This window comes from Gastrolobium bilobum, unplaced genomic scaffold (genome assembly GCF_033153095.1).
Source record: "Gastrolobium bilobum isolate Gb01-03AN ecotype WA unplaced genomic scaffold, APGP_CSIRO_Gbil_v1 utg2769, whole genome shotgun sequence".
Lineage (NCBI taxonomy): Eukaryota > Viridiplantae > Streptophyta > Magnoliopsida > Fabales > Fabaceae > Gastrolobium > Gastrolobium bilobum.
In genome coordinates this window covers 17,678-32,941 of record NW_026898867.1, presented here as the reverse complement: position 1 = coordinate 32,941, position 15,264 = coordinate 17,678, and the positions used below count along the sequence as shown (strand labels likewise).

General features: G+C 37.0%; 1 pseudogene; it reads right to left on the bottom strand.

Moving 5' to 3' along the window:
• Window positions 1–9,666: 9,666 nt before the first annotated feature.
• On the bottom strand, window positions 9,667–14,238 carry LOC133284873 (uncharacterized; annotated as a pseudogene).
• Between the last annotated feature and the right edge of the window lie 1,026 nt (window positions 14,239–15,264).

Genomic DNA, 15,264 nt, shown 5'->3' with positions numbered 1-15,264 from the left:
ATATTATCATAATTATGCATAATTTTTATCAAATCCATGCTCCGGCATCGATAATCTTATTTAATTAATTATTTAACGATGCGGGTTCTTACAATGTACATTTCAAAAGAATAACATCATGTCATGTACAAAATGAAATGTCAAACAAAATATGACTATCAGGTCAGATAGTATCTCTCCTTCGGCCTCTTTTTGTGTGATGCCTCAGCACCATCAGCTATTTTACCTGAAATGGTAATCCTCATAACGCGGGGTGGGATGATAATCTGAGCAAACTAGGGGTCCTTGGAGGGATCCTCCACTCCACGTTCACTTCAGGCATAATAACACACTATAAAAGCCTATATGCATCAGAATATATATATATATATATATATATATATATATATATATATTTATATATATATTTATATATATATATATCAATGAATGTGTGCAATAATAAATCCTACTGGTCAGAGAATATGTAACGCCACGTTGTTCACCCGGAAACGTTTACAATACTTATGATATTAAGCGCAATTGCAATCACATTGGTTCAATTAAAACTACAGATAAACTTTATCTTTTAAACATTGTTCATTTACTTTTTAAAACAAAATCGTATTTAATATAACCAACACCATAATTATAACTATGTAACATTCTCTAAATTGAGACCACTACACTTAACAATTAACTATAACCTTTCCATTAGGACAAACTAGATGTCTAGGGCTTTCTGGAAAGATATTAAAATAACCATTTGGTTAAGTATAGCCGGAGTTATTAAACTCGCAAGGTAGATGACAAAGTCAAACTTTCGGAATTGTATCATCAACTTCAATGGCTCTAATATTTTACAGGATTATAGCCCAATGTTTTATCTTCGTATAGATTCAAACCTCACTCAATTTGGAGCTTTGTAGCTCAAGTTATGCCAATTTTACTAAACTACATTTGTGTTAAAATCTGGCAGCACGCTAAGAGCACTTGAACGCGCTCTTTATAATATCCCTAGCCTGATTAAATAGTAAATTACATGTAATTAAGTAATTTAGCATGTATTGGTGGGTTAAAATAATTAAAAGGCCTAATTAAATTAATTAGGGTCACTTTTGAAGTAAAAAGTGCAAGAGTACCCAATATATAAAAGTAAAAGTGAAAATATTCCTAGAAAAATATTTCAGACCTTTGGGTAAGGTTTGAAAGAGAACGAAGTTAACTAGATAGGTGAGCTTATACCCAGTTGAAATAACTAACCTATACTAAGTAGCAAAACACAAGACCATTCCTTCATTTTCTTCTTCTTCTTCGATGCAAAATTAGAGAGAGGATAGGAGAAGCCAATTTTCATGTCCAAACCCTAGCTCACTCATCTCTCACTCAAATCAAACCATTCCAAACGCAAACTTGCATCAAATTTCTTCCTTTTCAAAACCCACCACTCCTTGTTAGTTGGGAACCATTGTGGGTGGAGATCTTGGCTTGTTTGTGGGGAAAAAATCTTGAGGATTGGAGAATTTTAGAGGCATATCCTTTAAGGGGAGCTTAGGAGATCAACATTCCTTGGTTGTGTGACCTTGTGTGGGAAGTTTCCACTCCTTAAACCTTGTTTCCATGGAGATTGCATGAGGTTGAAGATGATGAATAGTGGTTTTGTGAGTTTTATGAGTTTGAGTTAGATTGGTGTTAAATCCCTTTGTAAAAGTTGTTAGAAATGATAATTAAATGGTGGAAATTGACTTAGATTGTGATTTGATTGTTGTTCAATATATTGGAAAAATTCATGCTTGGACATGTTGAGTTTCTTGCATTGTTGAGCCATGGTTTGGTTGGATGATTCATTGTGTCCATTGTGGTGATAGTATTGAGCCTTGTGGACCAACATTGAAGGACCAACCATTGGAGGAAGCCATGGAGCTTGACTGGCTCATTGGGATTGGTAAGTTCATGCTTTAGTTGTGGTGTGAATTTGATTGTTTGGTTGATGAATATTGATATATTCTTGGATGCAATAGATTGATTGCATTACACCTTGTGTAGGTGTTTGTTTGTGAGGCTGTTGGTATTGTTGTAAAGCTCGGTTAATTGCTCATTCGTGGTAAACAAAGGTTGAGATTAGAAGCATTGAGGTAAACTTTCGGACCTTGTGAATTGATCCCTTTATTGTTCCACCAAGCCCAGAATGGGTAGTGGTTGTTGATAGTGTATGTAAATGCAATGAAGTAGTTTAATGCTTTGTTATACATATGTATATGCACTGGGAGTGGCATAGGATGGTGGTTCCCTATGTTTTGTATGTTGCATGACGATGTATAATTCATACTTGATAGTTTAGCTGGCCAGTAGGACTATTTTGCATCAGAGTATCCTTAGGACAGCATAAGAGCTCGACGGATGTCTCTTGGAGATGTTTTTACGCACTGCATGGATATGTATTTACTGCATTATTTACTGTTATTGCTATTATACTGTGGGTGAACTGTAGGGTGCAGAAATGCACCAAGGATCCCTGGTTTACTGAGATGTATTCGTATATCTCACCCCGTGTTGTGGGGACCCCCTTTCAGGTACAGATGCTGCAGGAGCCTCTGGTGGCAAGTGGCCATACTTGGATTAGATTGATGCATGAGGATATTGTATTATTTTGGTTATGCATGTCATTTTGTAGTTCCTATGTATAGGATTTATATTTGAAAGCCATTTGATATATGTTCATCATGCTATATTTGGTGGACTTAGCCTATGCTCTCCTTCTTTGGTGTCTCTTGTTGTTGATGAGAGTCAAGGGTTTGATCATAAAGTCCCATGGTTATGTATTAAAGACATTTGGATATTATAATGTTGTACTTATTGTATATATGATGGAAGGGCATGGAGGCCTATTTTGATAAGTGTGTGTCTTAAAATTGTAAGGATTATGTCTTGTAGTAGTTATACAATGCCAATTAGGTAAAAGAAGACCTTTAGCTTGAGAATCAATGTAAAAATAAAGATATCATGTCTTGTTGTCCATTTCTCATATCCTATATGATAGGTTTAGACCCTTGTGTCTAATGGAAGTTATAGATCTTTTTCTTAGCTTTTCAACGAGACCAAGATTGCGTCAAACAAATAAGTATGACTCAAGTTATGGGTAAAATACTAAAGAATAGTGAAATCTCAAGAACCGTGGCGCTTTTGGCGCCAAAATGGCACTATTGGTGCGATCAACGCCAAGTTGGCGCTGACGACGCCGTAAGACGCGAAAAAGTCAGTGTTCTGGCGCTATCAGCAATGATTTGGTGCTGTCAGCGCGGGACCCGCAATTCAGTACCTTTTTCTTCAAAACTTCATATTTTGAGGACCATAAAAGTAGTATAAAAATTCTTAAGTAAATAAAAAGTGGAGGTATTTAGTGTTAAATATCAATAACATGAGCTTTTAAGCCTTGTTAGTCTAAAAGAGCTACTTGGCACATTGTGGTAGCAGCGTATGGTCTAAATAAAATTTCATTAAGTGTTCCGCTCATAGTTTAAGTTATGATTACAGTTTTTGAAATTATTTTAATTACGGAATTGATTTTTAACACAAACGTTTATTAACGAAAAAGGAAAAAGTTATCCGTATCATAATTCAATTACTATGATTGTAACTGCGCTTAATGTCATACGTAATGTTAACAAACTGGTTCTAGAACGAGTTGTTACACTCTTCAAACACATTTTTCACCCGGTAGCGTGCTTGAGTTCGCCCTAGCAGGGGAAAATGGTATTTTTAGGCCACCAAGAGCGCTTAAGTGCCTTCTTGACGCTTGAGCATGCTCCAATAGATAAAAACACGTTCAATCTGCGTAGTAGTCGTGTCGAGTAGCTTTGGTCTTAAACAAAATTGGCTCATAAAAGTGTATAAAAAAATGGCGTATAAAATTGCATATGTGCTCTTTTTATTGGTGCAGGTCCAGATAGTTCATCGTCATAAAAGTATTTGCCTTCCTTTACCATACACCATGCAAATTAAATTGTTTATATGTCCAATTCAGATGTGGGGCTTCTTGTAAAAGTTGCGGAACACCCGCTTTAACTTTCCAATAATCTTGATTGAATGCTGGGTTCCTCGTTTCTATTGTTACTGCATATGGAAAAAGTTATAGCAAATATATTATACACTAGAATACGGAGCCAGATCCTGGAAAAAAAAATTCTAGGATACGAGTAAAAATAAGTGTTGCTGTAAATTTTCTGATGTGCAGCAACAACAGAGCTATTAATAATGCCTTGAATGTTTAGAACTCAATATATGCTCAAAACACAAAGACAATGTTAATTTTTTATTTATTTTTATATTATTAATTAATTTCAAAATTATCCCAATAAACCTAATTTTATAAAATATTAAGTATTGAATTCAATTAAGCTTAAAAACAATCTCAAGTGTGTAAATATAAAAACTAATCTTACGAAGGAGTTTAGTAACAGGAACTTTTGTAATTAGCAAATGGACAACATCATATGTTGGAAGTATTTAAGTGTGAGTTGTAAAGAAGTATCATATCAGTTAGATTTGAACTAAGTGAGGACTATATAAATGCTAAAGACCCATAAATCTAGAGCTTTGAGGTTTTGTATTGAGATGTGGTGTCGGCCCACTTATTGTTGTTTATCATTTGGTCCTTTGATAAATATATTGTAACACCCCGTTCTAGAACCGGTTTGTTAACATTAAAGTACGAATAAACTTTTTCCTTTTTATTCATAAACGTTTCTATTTAAAATCAATTTCGTAATTAAAACAATTCCAATAACTGTAATCATAACTTAAACAATTCTACCAAGTAGTCCTTTTAGACCAACAAGGCTTAACAACTCAGTTTTATTGTGATTAACACTAAACACCTCCACTTTTTATTTACTTAAGGAATTTCATACTACTATTATGGTCCTATCTCCCAATATGTTATAGATCTCTTCGTTAGCTACGCGTAGATTCAAATCGCGCTCAATTTGAGGCACCGTAGCTGAAGTTATAAAGTTTTGAAGAAAAGGGTGTTGAATTGCATAGGGGTTTTGCGTTGATAGCGCGGAAACACTAACGCTGACTGTAACATCCCGGGCGCTAACGAGGGCGGGGAGTGATCGCCGGTGCGCAAGGGCACGGACAAAGAGCGGCTCCTGGCAGGTTTCCAGCGGCGGGGGTACATGAATGAATCGAATAACACCAGAAAGAGAGGGATTCCAGAGATTGTGCTGGTATAGGACAGCTCAGCTGAGGATAGCTTATAAGAATTAATTGGTACTACCTATACTAACAAAATGCATCTATTTTTCGGTAGTTCGGATCGAAAGAACTACACAGTTAAGCGTTCTTGACTTGGAGCAATTCAGGGATGGGTGACCTCCTGGGAAGTTTTCCCGGGAAGTGTGCGAGTGAGGACAAAGCATGCTGAAAAGTCTCATGTTAGTGTGTGGGGATAGTCGTTGATGCTTGCAAGTGGCCGAGCGTTACATATAAGAAATTATGATCAAGTGGTATCAAAGCAGGGCCTCTCATCCAGTACGGTGTGGTTCGATGACGAAAAGGCGGAAACTGGTGGGCATGTAACATCACGGGCGCTGACGAGGGCGGGGAGTGATCGCCGGTGCGCAAGGGCACGGACAAGGAGCGGCTCCTGGAAGGCTTCCAGCGGCGGAGGTACATGAATGAATCGAATAACACCGGAAAGAGAGGGATTCCAGAGATTGTGCTGGTATAGGAAAGCACAGCTGAGGATAGCTTATAAGAATTAATTGGTATTACCTATACTAACAAGATGCATCTACTTTTCGGTAGCCCGGATCAAAAGAACTCCACAGTTAAGCGTGCTTGACTTGGAGCAATTTAGAGATGGGTGACCTCCTGGGAAGTTTTCCCAAGAAGTGTGCGAGTGAGGACAAAGCACTCTGAAAAGTCTCATGTTAGTGTGTGGGGATAGTCGTTGATGCTTGAAGCGGCCGGGCATTACAAGTGGTATCAGAGCAGGGCCTCTCTTCCAGTATGGTGTAGTTCGAGGACGAACCAGGCGGAAGCTGGTGGGCATGTAACATCTCGAGCGCTGACGAGGGAGGGGAGTGATCGCCGAAGCAAAAAGGCACGGACAAGGAGCGACTCCTGACAGGCTTCTAGTTAGGGGTTACATGCATGAAAGAATCGAATACCCGAAAGAGAGGGATTCTAAAGACTGTGTAGGTATGAGATTGCACAGTTTGGGATAACTTATAGGAATTAATTGGTACTACCTATACTAACAAGATGCATCTGTTTTTCGGTAGCCCGGAATGGAAGAACTCCACAGTTAAACGTGCTTGACTTGGAGCAATTCTGGGATGGGTGACCTCCCGGGAAGTGTGCGAGTGAGGAAAAAGCACACTGAAAAGTCTAGTGTTAGTATATGGGGATAGTCATTGATTCTTGAAGCGGTCGGGCGTTATATTATACAATTCAACTATTCTATCCATTTTATCAATGGCAAGTCTCACAATTAGAATCGGCATCCATTAACTACAATAGTGCCTTCATTGTACATTTATCTTATGACATCCATGGTGATTCTCTCAACTTCTTCCTTATACACATAATACATAATTACTTCATTTCACCTATGTTAAAACTGTACCTAAAATAGGTTTGCTTACAATTTCTACTTATGATAAAACTTTGTAAATTTAATCTAAAATGTCAGACAAAACATCTGAGTTTGTTTCCTTAAGTCCCCTAATATTCATATTTTACTTACCGCCATCTCTGTCCATGGAGCAGCCAACACTGCAGCCACAACATTAGGCTAAGGACTTACATTCGGTGCTCCAGGGTTGCCACGCAGGCTTCTTATGATGACCACACATGTAACACAAAGGAATGGGTTGATCAGACCCACACTAAGGAATCACATATGCAATAATCAATAAGAGTCTACATACAACTTTACAGCACTTAACACAATCATACAAAATCAGAGTTCCCTAGCAAAACTACTCTGATACCACTTATAACGCCCGACCACTCGCAAGCATCAACGATTATCTCCACACACTAACATGAGACTATTCAACGTGCTTTGTCCTCATTCGCACACTTCTTGGGAAAACTTCCCAGGAGCTCACCCATCCCTAAATTGCTCCAAGTCAAGCACGCATAACTATGGAGTTCTTTCGTTTCGGGCTACCAAAAAGTAGATGCATCTTGTTAGTATAGGTAGTACCAATTAATTCTTATAAGCTATCCTCAGCTGTGTTGTCCTATACAAGCACAATCACTGGAATCCCTCTCTTTCCAGTGTTATTCGATTCATTCATGTACCCCCACCGCTGGAAGCTTGCCAGGAGCCGCTCCTTGTCCGTACCCTTGCGCACCGGCGATCACTCCCCGCCCTCGTCAGCGCCCGGGATGTTACACTGACAGCGCCAAATTTGGCACTCACAGTGCCACGGATCTGGAGATTTCACCCTGACTTAGTATTTTACCCATAACTTGAGTTATACTTATTCGATTGATGCAATCTTGCTCTCGTTGGAAAGCTAAGAAAAAGATCTATAGCTTCCATTACGACACAATGGTACAAATCTATCATATAAGATATGAAAAATGGATAACAAGACATAATATTCTTAAATTTACATTGATTCTCAACCCTAAAGGTTTTCTTTCACCTAACAGACATTATACAACCACCTCAATACTTGATTCTTAGCTATTTCAAGACACACATTTATCAAAATAGTCATCCATGCCCTTCCATCATACATACAATAAGTACAATATTACACAATATCCAAGTATCTTTAATACATAACCATGGGACTTAGCTACAAAGCATTATGATCAAATCCTTGGCTCCCATCAACCAAAAGAGACACCAAAGGAGGTGAGCATAGGCTAAGTCCACCAAAATAAAGCATGATGTACACATATCAAATAGCTTTCAAATGTGAATCCTATACATGGAAACTACTAAATGACATGCATAATCAAAATAATGCAGCATCCTCATGTATCAATCTAGTCCAAGTATGGCCACTTGCCCCCAAAGGCTCCTGCAGCATCTGTACCTGAAAGGGGGTCCCCACAACACGGGGTGAGATATACGAATACATCTCAGTAAACCAGGGGTCCTTGGAGCATCTCTCCATCCCATATTTCACTCACAGTATAATAAAAATAATCAGTAAATAATACAGTAAATACATATCCATGCAGTGTGTCAAACATCTCCAGGAGATATCCCTCAAGCTCTCATATTGTCCTAAGGATACTCAGATGCAAACAGTCTTACTGGCCAGCTAAACTACCAAGTATGAATTACGCATAGTCATGCAACATACAAAACATAGGAAAACATCATCCTATGCCACACCCAGTGCTTACACATATGTATAACAAAGCATTAAACTACTTTATTGCATTTACATACATTATCAACAATCACTATCCATTCCGGGCTTGGTGGAACAATAAAGGGATCAATTCCCAAAGTCCGAAGGCTTACCTCAATTTGCATCAAGTGTTCAGCACCAATGAGCAATTAACCGAGCTTTACAATTATTACCAACAATCTCACAAATAAACACCTACACAAAGGTGCAATGTGTAACATCCCCGTCTCGATCCGGTTCAATTAACATACATATGATACAAACAGAAACAACGGAAGACTTAACTTACGAAAATAAGAGCTAACTTTTTCTTTTTCTTTAATTTTTTTTCTTATGATATCTCTTAATCTAGTTCTTAGTTGACAAAGACGAAAATCAGGCAGAGCAACCTCCGTAAATTGGACAACTGGGGATTTGTAAATCCCACTCTCAAAGGTTCCTGATAAACAGTTTATACCATATATGATTCCAGAAATACCAGATATCCACATAGGACCATCCATGGGTGCATACATAATTTGGCTTCGTGCCACTATGTCTAGCAGCATGCAAATCCAAAATGTAAGCATATAACTAAAAACTACCTTATAATATAAACATGCCTGAATACACAATTGTACATGCATCAAAGCAGAAAACATGCACAAATCATATACAGGCCATATACAAAATAAAGGATCAGACATCATGATATGAACCTCACCAAGAATAGTGAGACCCAAGACCAATTTAGTTAGGATCGCTTTTACAATCAGGAATTTAAAATAAGAAATAAAGAACCTTGACCCGTTATCTATGGAAGATAAGAACCAAAGGTATAAGAAGGATAAAGACGCCACACTCAAGAAAGAAGAATGTGAGTGATAAGTCTGGTTTGAACGCCACAAGAACAAACTTCTTGATAAGTTCAGAGTTAACCAAAGAGAAGAAACCTCTCTATCATAATATAACTTCAAAAATCTAATTACAAGAGTTATATCCTCCCTTATTTATAGTTGGAACATCCCTCCAAGAATAGGAAAAGACTTAGCAAATGAAAAGACACTAATTTAAAGTTGACAACTTGGAAAAGAAAAAGACTCTAATCAGCCCACTAAACATTAATGACGTTGGAAATGTGAATCAACCCCACTAAGCATTAATAACATTGAAAATGCTTTCAGCCCCACTAAGCATTAATTGACATTGGAAATTGCTACCCATTCCACTCAACCTCCATTGCATTGATGACATTGACTAAATTCTGATTATGAATAAATTTGGGCTTGATGTCTTCATGATTAGACCACATTTGCTGGATCAATCCACTAAGAGCTTCTTTAAACTTCTTGGCCCTTGATCTTGTGATTGGCCCATTTGACAATTGTAATGGATCACTAGGTGTTGTCTCCTTATTCATATCATTCCCTCCCTCTTCAAAAGGATTTGTCCTCAAATCTGCACCTACATTAAAAGGAGATAAATCAGAAACATTAAATGTTGCACTAACATTGTACTCACATGGAAGGTCAAGCTTGTAGGCATTATCATTTATTCTCTCAATCACTTGAAATGGTCCATCACCCCTTGGAAGCTGTTTGGAACGTCTTTGGGCTGGAAACCTTTCCTTTCTCATATGTAGCCAAACCCAATCTCCGGGTTCAAAAACTACTTTCTTGCGCCCTCTATTGGCTTGGTTGGCATATTGTTCAATTTTCCTCTCGATGTGTTGCCGAGCTTTTTCATGAATCTGCTTAACAAGTTCAACCTTCTTCTTTCAATCTAAGTTAACATGTTCACTTACTGGTAAAGGAGTTAAATCCAAAGGAGATAATGGATTAAACCCATACACAATTTCAAATGGTGAAAACTTAGATGCTGAATGAACTGTCCTATTATATGCAAACTCAGCATGTGGCAAACATTCTTCCCATGATTTCAAATTCTTTTGAATCAAAGAATGCAACAATGCAGATAAAGTCTTATTAACCACCTCTGTTTGCCCATCTGTTTGTGGGTGACAAGTAGTAGAAAATAAAAGTTTTGTTTCTATTTTACCCTACAAAGTTTTCCAAAAATAACTTAAGAACTTTGAATCTCGATCAGAAACAATACTTTTGGGAATACCATGCAATCTGACAATTTCTTTGAAAAACAAGTCAGAGATATGTGATGCATCATTGGATTTATGACATGGAATGAAATGTGCCATTTTTGAAAATCTATCAACAACTACAAACACTGAATCCTTACCCTCTTTTGATCTAGGCAATCCTAAAACAAAATCCATGGATATATCTACCCAAGTTTCATTAGGTATAGGCAAAGAAGTATACAACCCATGAGACTTAACTTTAGATTTAGCTTGTTTACAAGTAATGCATCCCTCACAGACTCTCTCCACATCACGTTTCTTATGAGGCCAAAAGAAATGTTCATGCAGAACATCTAAGGTTTTAGAGACTCTTTTTTTTTTGTAATACAGGTTTTAGAGACTCTAAAATGCCCCATCAAACCTCCCCCATGAGCTTCTTTAACAAGCAACTCACGCAATGAACTTTTAGGCACACACAATTGTTTCTCCCTAAATAAATCTCCCTCATGTCTAAAGAACTTTCCAAATGCAGTTTTCTCACATGCTTTAAATGCATTACCAAAGTCAAGATCATCAGCATACAAGTCCTTAATGTACTCAAATCCAAGCAATTTTGCAGATAAAATGGAAAGTAGAGCATACCTTCGGGATAATGCATCAGTCACAACATTTTCCTTACCCTTCTTGTACTTAATCACGTAAGGAAATGTTTGAGTGAATTCCATCCATTTGGCATGTCTCTTGTTCAGCTTGTGTTGGCCCCTCAGATGTTTAAGGATTCATGATCTGTGTGAATCACAAACTCCTTTGGCCAGAGATAATGTTGCCATGTTTCCAAAGCCCTGACCAGTGCATACAACTCCTTGTCATATGTAGGGTAATGTAAAGCAGCCCCACTTAGCTTTTCGCTAAAGAAGGCAATGGGACGTCCTTCTTGCATTAGAACAGCTCCAATACTTATTCCTGAGGCATCACACTCAATTTCAAAAGTATTAGTAAAGTTAGGCAAAGCAAGCAAAGGAGCATTAGTTAATTTCTCCTTAATCAAATTAAATGCCTTTTCTTGTTCATCACCCCACTTAAAACCCACATTTTTCTTAATAACCTCAGTCAATGGTGCTGCTAGGCTACTAAAGTTATTCACAAACCGTCTATAAAAACTAGCCAGCCCATCAAAACTTCGAATTTCACTAACACAAGTAGGACTAGGCCAATCTTGAATTGCCCTTACCTTTTCTTCATCCACCTCTATCCCTTTAGAACTAACAGCAAAACCAAGGAATAGAAGCTTGTTAGTACAAAAAGAACATTTTTTTAGATTAGAAAACAACTTCTCTTTCCTCAAAACATTCAAAACAAGTTTTAAATGCTCAACATGCTCATTCAAGTTTTTGCTATAAATCAAAATGTCATCAAAATATACAACCACAAATTTTCCAAGGAATGCACGCAAAACATGATTCATCAACCTCATAAATGTGTCGGGTTCATTAGTTAAACCAAATGGCATAACAAACCATTCATACAACCTATATTTTGTTTTGAATGCAGTTTTCCACACATCACCTTCTTTCATTCTGATTTGATGATATCCACTCCTAAGATCAATTTTAGTAAAAACACATGCACCATGCAACTCATCTAGCATATCATCAATTCTAGGAATGAGATGTCTATACTTTACAGTGATATTGTTGATGGCGCGACAATCAACGCACATCCTCCAGGTACCATCTTTCTTAGGCACAAGCAATACTAGAACTGCATATGGACTCATGCTCTCACGCACATGCCCCTTTTGCATAAGCTCATTAACTTGCCTTTGGAGCTCCTTTGTCTCTTCAAGGTTGGTTCTATATGCTGGCCTATTTGGAATTGTTGCCCCTGGTATGAAATCAATTTGGTGCTCTATACCCCTTATTAGTGGTAAACCATTGGGTATTTCTTCAGGAAACACATCCTCAAAATCCTGCAAAACAGAAACAATTTCACTAGGCAAAGAAGAATCAACTTCGTTAGTGTTAAAACAAGCCTCCTTATACAAGAGTACAATCATAGGCTGTTTTAGGACCAATGTTTTGTTAATCTCACCAACTTTCACAAAGAAGTTATCCTTTTTCTCTCTTTTCTTTTCTCACTATCTGAAACTTGTTTTTCACTCTCTTTTTCTCTCTGATTTTCTCTTTCTTTTTTCTGGACACTCTCTTTTTTCAACCTTACTTGATCCTCATACACTTTCATTGGACTTAAAGGAGCAAGAGTAATGGTTTTGTTATTCATGACCAATGAGTATCTATTAGTGTACCTACCGTGCATCACACGTCGATCAAACTGCCATGGACGCCATAAGAGAATATGCCCAGCTTGCATTAGCACAACGTCACATAACACCTCATCCTTATACTTTCCAATTGAAAATGGAACTACCACTTGCTTGTTCACCTTGATTTCTCCACAATCATTCAACCATTGTAGTTTATATGGTCTAGGATGCTTCAGAGTTGCTAAATTTAACTTCTTCACCAAACTAGTACTAGCAACATTTGTACAACTTCCTCCATCAATAATCATGGAACAAACCTTGTCCTTTACATTGCATCTAGTATGAAAAATATTTTCTCGCTGCAACTCCTTATCTTCTTTAACTTGCACATTAAGAGCTCTTCTAGCCACTAAAAGCTCTCCTTCAACTGGTAATTCTATATCATTTGCATCTTCTAAATAAGGCATGGATTCATTATCAGATTCACCTTCACTTTCAACATCACCATTATCTTTCAAAATCATGACTTTGTTATTTGGACATTGAGAAGCAATATGGCCACTTCCCAAACACTTAAAACATTTTATGTCTCTATTTCTAGATTATTGAGATTCAGTTTTACCTTGGCTATAAGTGTTTACAACTTGGTTGGTTTTAGAGGAACCAACTGGAGATTTAAAATGAGGCTTATCTTCATTTTTATTCCATGTTTGTCTTGAATGAGAAGTGGAATTCTGCCCCATACGCATGGTACCCTTCCTTTTGAGTTGCCTCTCCACCTTTATGGCCATATGCACCATGTCATCTAACTCCACATAATGTTGTAATTCTACCACATTTGCAATGTCCCGATTTAAGCCAAGCAAAAATCTGGCCATAGTAGCTTCACGATCTTCATCTATGTTGGCTCGAATCATGGCTGTCTCCATCTCCTTGAAATAGTCTTTAACACTTTTAGAACCTTGTGTGAGACTTTGTAATTTCTGAAACAAGTCCTTATAGTAGTGACTTGGAATAAATCTCCTTCTCATGACAACTTTCATGTCCTCCTATGTTTCAATAGGTCTTTCACCATGTCTCCTCCTGTTTGACACAAATTGATCCCACCAAACAATAGCATAATCAAAAAATTCTATGGCAGCCAATTTTACCTTTTTCAACTCAAAGTAGTTATGACAATCAAACACCAACTCCATCTTTCTTTCCCACTCCAAGTAAGCTTCTGGATCATTTCTGCCTTGGAAAGATGGAATCTTCATCTTGATACTTCCTAGGTTATTATCAATCTTTTCTTCATTACGCACTCTTCTTCCTTCATTTCGATGTTCATTCTGCCTCATATCAACTGTAGAATTGGTGTCATCTTCATTTTGATGTTCTGAAGTCCTCGGTTGTGGCTCCCTTCGTTGAACTCTTTCTATTCTATCTTGCATTTCATCAAACCAGAAGTTCAATCTTTCAAATCTCTGTGTCATGGCTTCAACATAGAATTTGAAATCTTTAGGAATTTGAGCATCACCCTCTTGAGACATTTTTTTTAATCTGCAAAAAAAAAAAAGTTAAAATATCCTCACAAACACACCCTCACGTGTTTCTCTCCTAATTAACAGCTCTCACACGCGTGTTTCAAAAATAGGCTTTTATCCTCTTATAAGCTCACAAACTCCTGTCTTTTCCCCTCTTTTGAATTCCCTCTTTTAGTTCTTAGCTGAACTCAATTGAAGTTTTCTTGAAGAAATCCAAACAGATCACAAGATGTAATACAAAGAGACAAGAAGAACAAGAGAATATTTTTTTGATGTCAAGAATTAGGGGTAAAGAAATGTTGGAATAACAATAAATTTTAAGCAATAACTGAATTTAATTAAGAAGGGAAGTACACACTGGTTTAGAAAAGAACAAAACTGAAAAGAATTCAAAGAGACAAGTTTTACTTTAAGGAATTTGGATCAGAGTTTTTTTTCCTTCCTATTTTTTTTTTTTGCTTTTGAAGATACTAGATTTTTTTTCGTTTTTTTTCTTCTTCTTTTTTTCTTCTTTTTTCTTCTTTTTTTCTTTTTTTTTCTGCAGATACTAAGACTTTTTTTTGGCTTCCGAAGATATTAAGATTTGTTTCTTTTGAATAGTACCAATGGGAATAGTTGACACAAAAAGGAGAATGAAATAGAAATAAAAAAAAAGTTAACAACAAAATAAAAGGATAGATCAAACCTGATTTAGAAGACTAGCTTTGATACCAAATGGTATGAACCTCACCAAGAATAGTGAGACCCAAGACCAATTCAGTTAGGATTGTTTCTACAATTAGGAATTTAAAACAAGAAATAAAGAACCTTGACCCGTTATCTATGGAAGATAAGAACCAAAGGTATAAGAAAGATAAAGACGCCACACTCAAGAAAGAAGAAGGTGAGTGATAAGTCTGGTTTGAACGCCACAAGAACAAACTTCTTGATAAGTTCAGAGTTCTAGATAAAAACCAAAGAGAAGAAACCTCTCTATTATAATATAACTTCAAAAATCTGATTACAAGAGTTATATTCTCCCTTATTTATAGT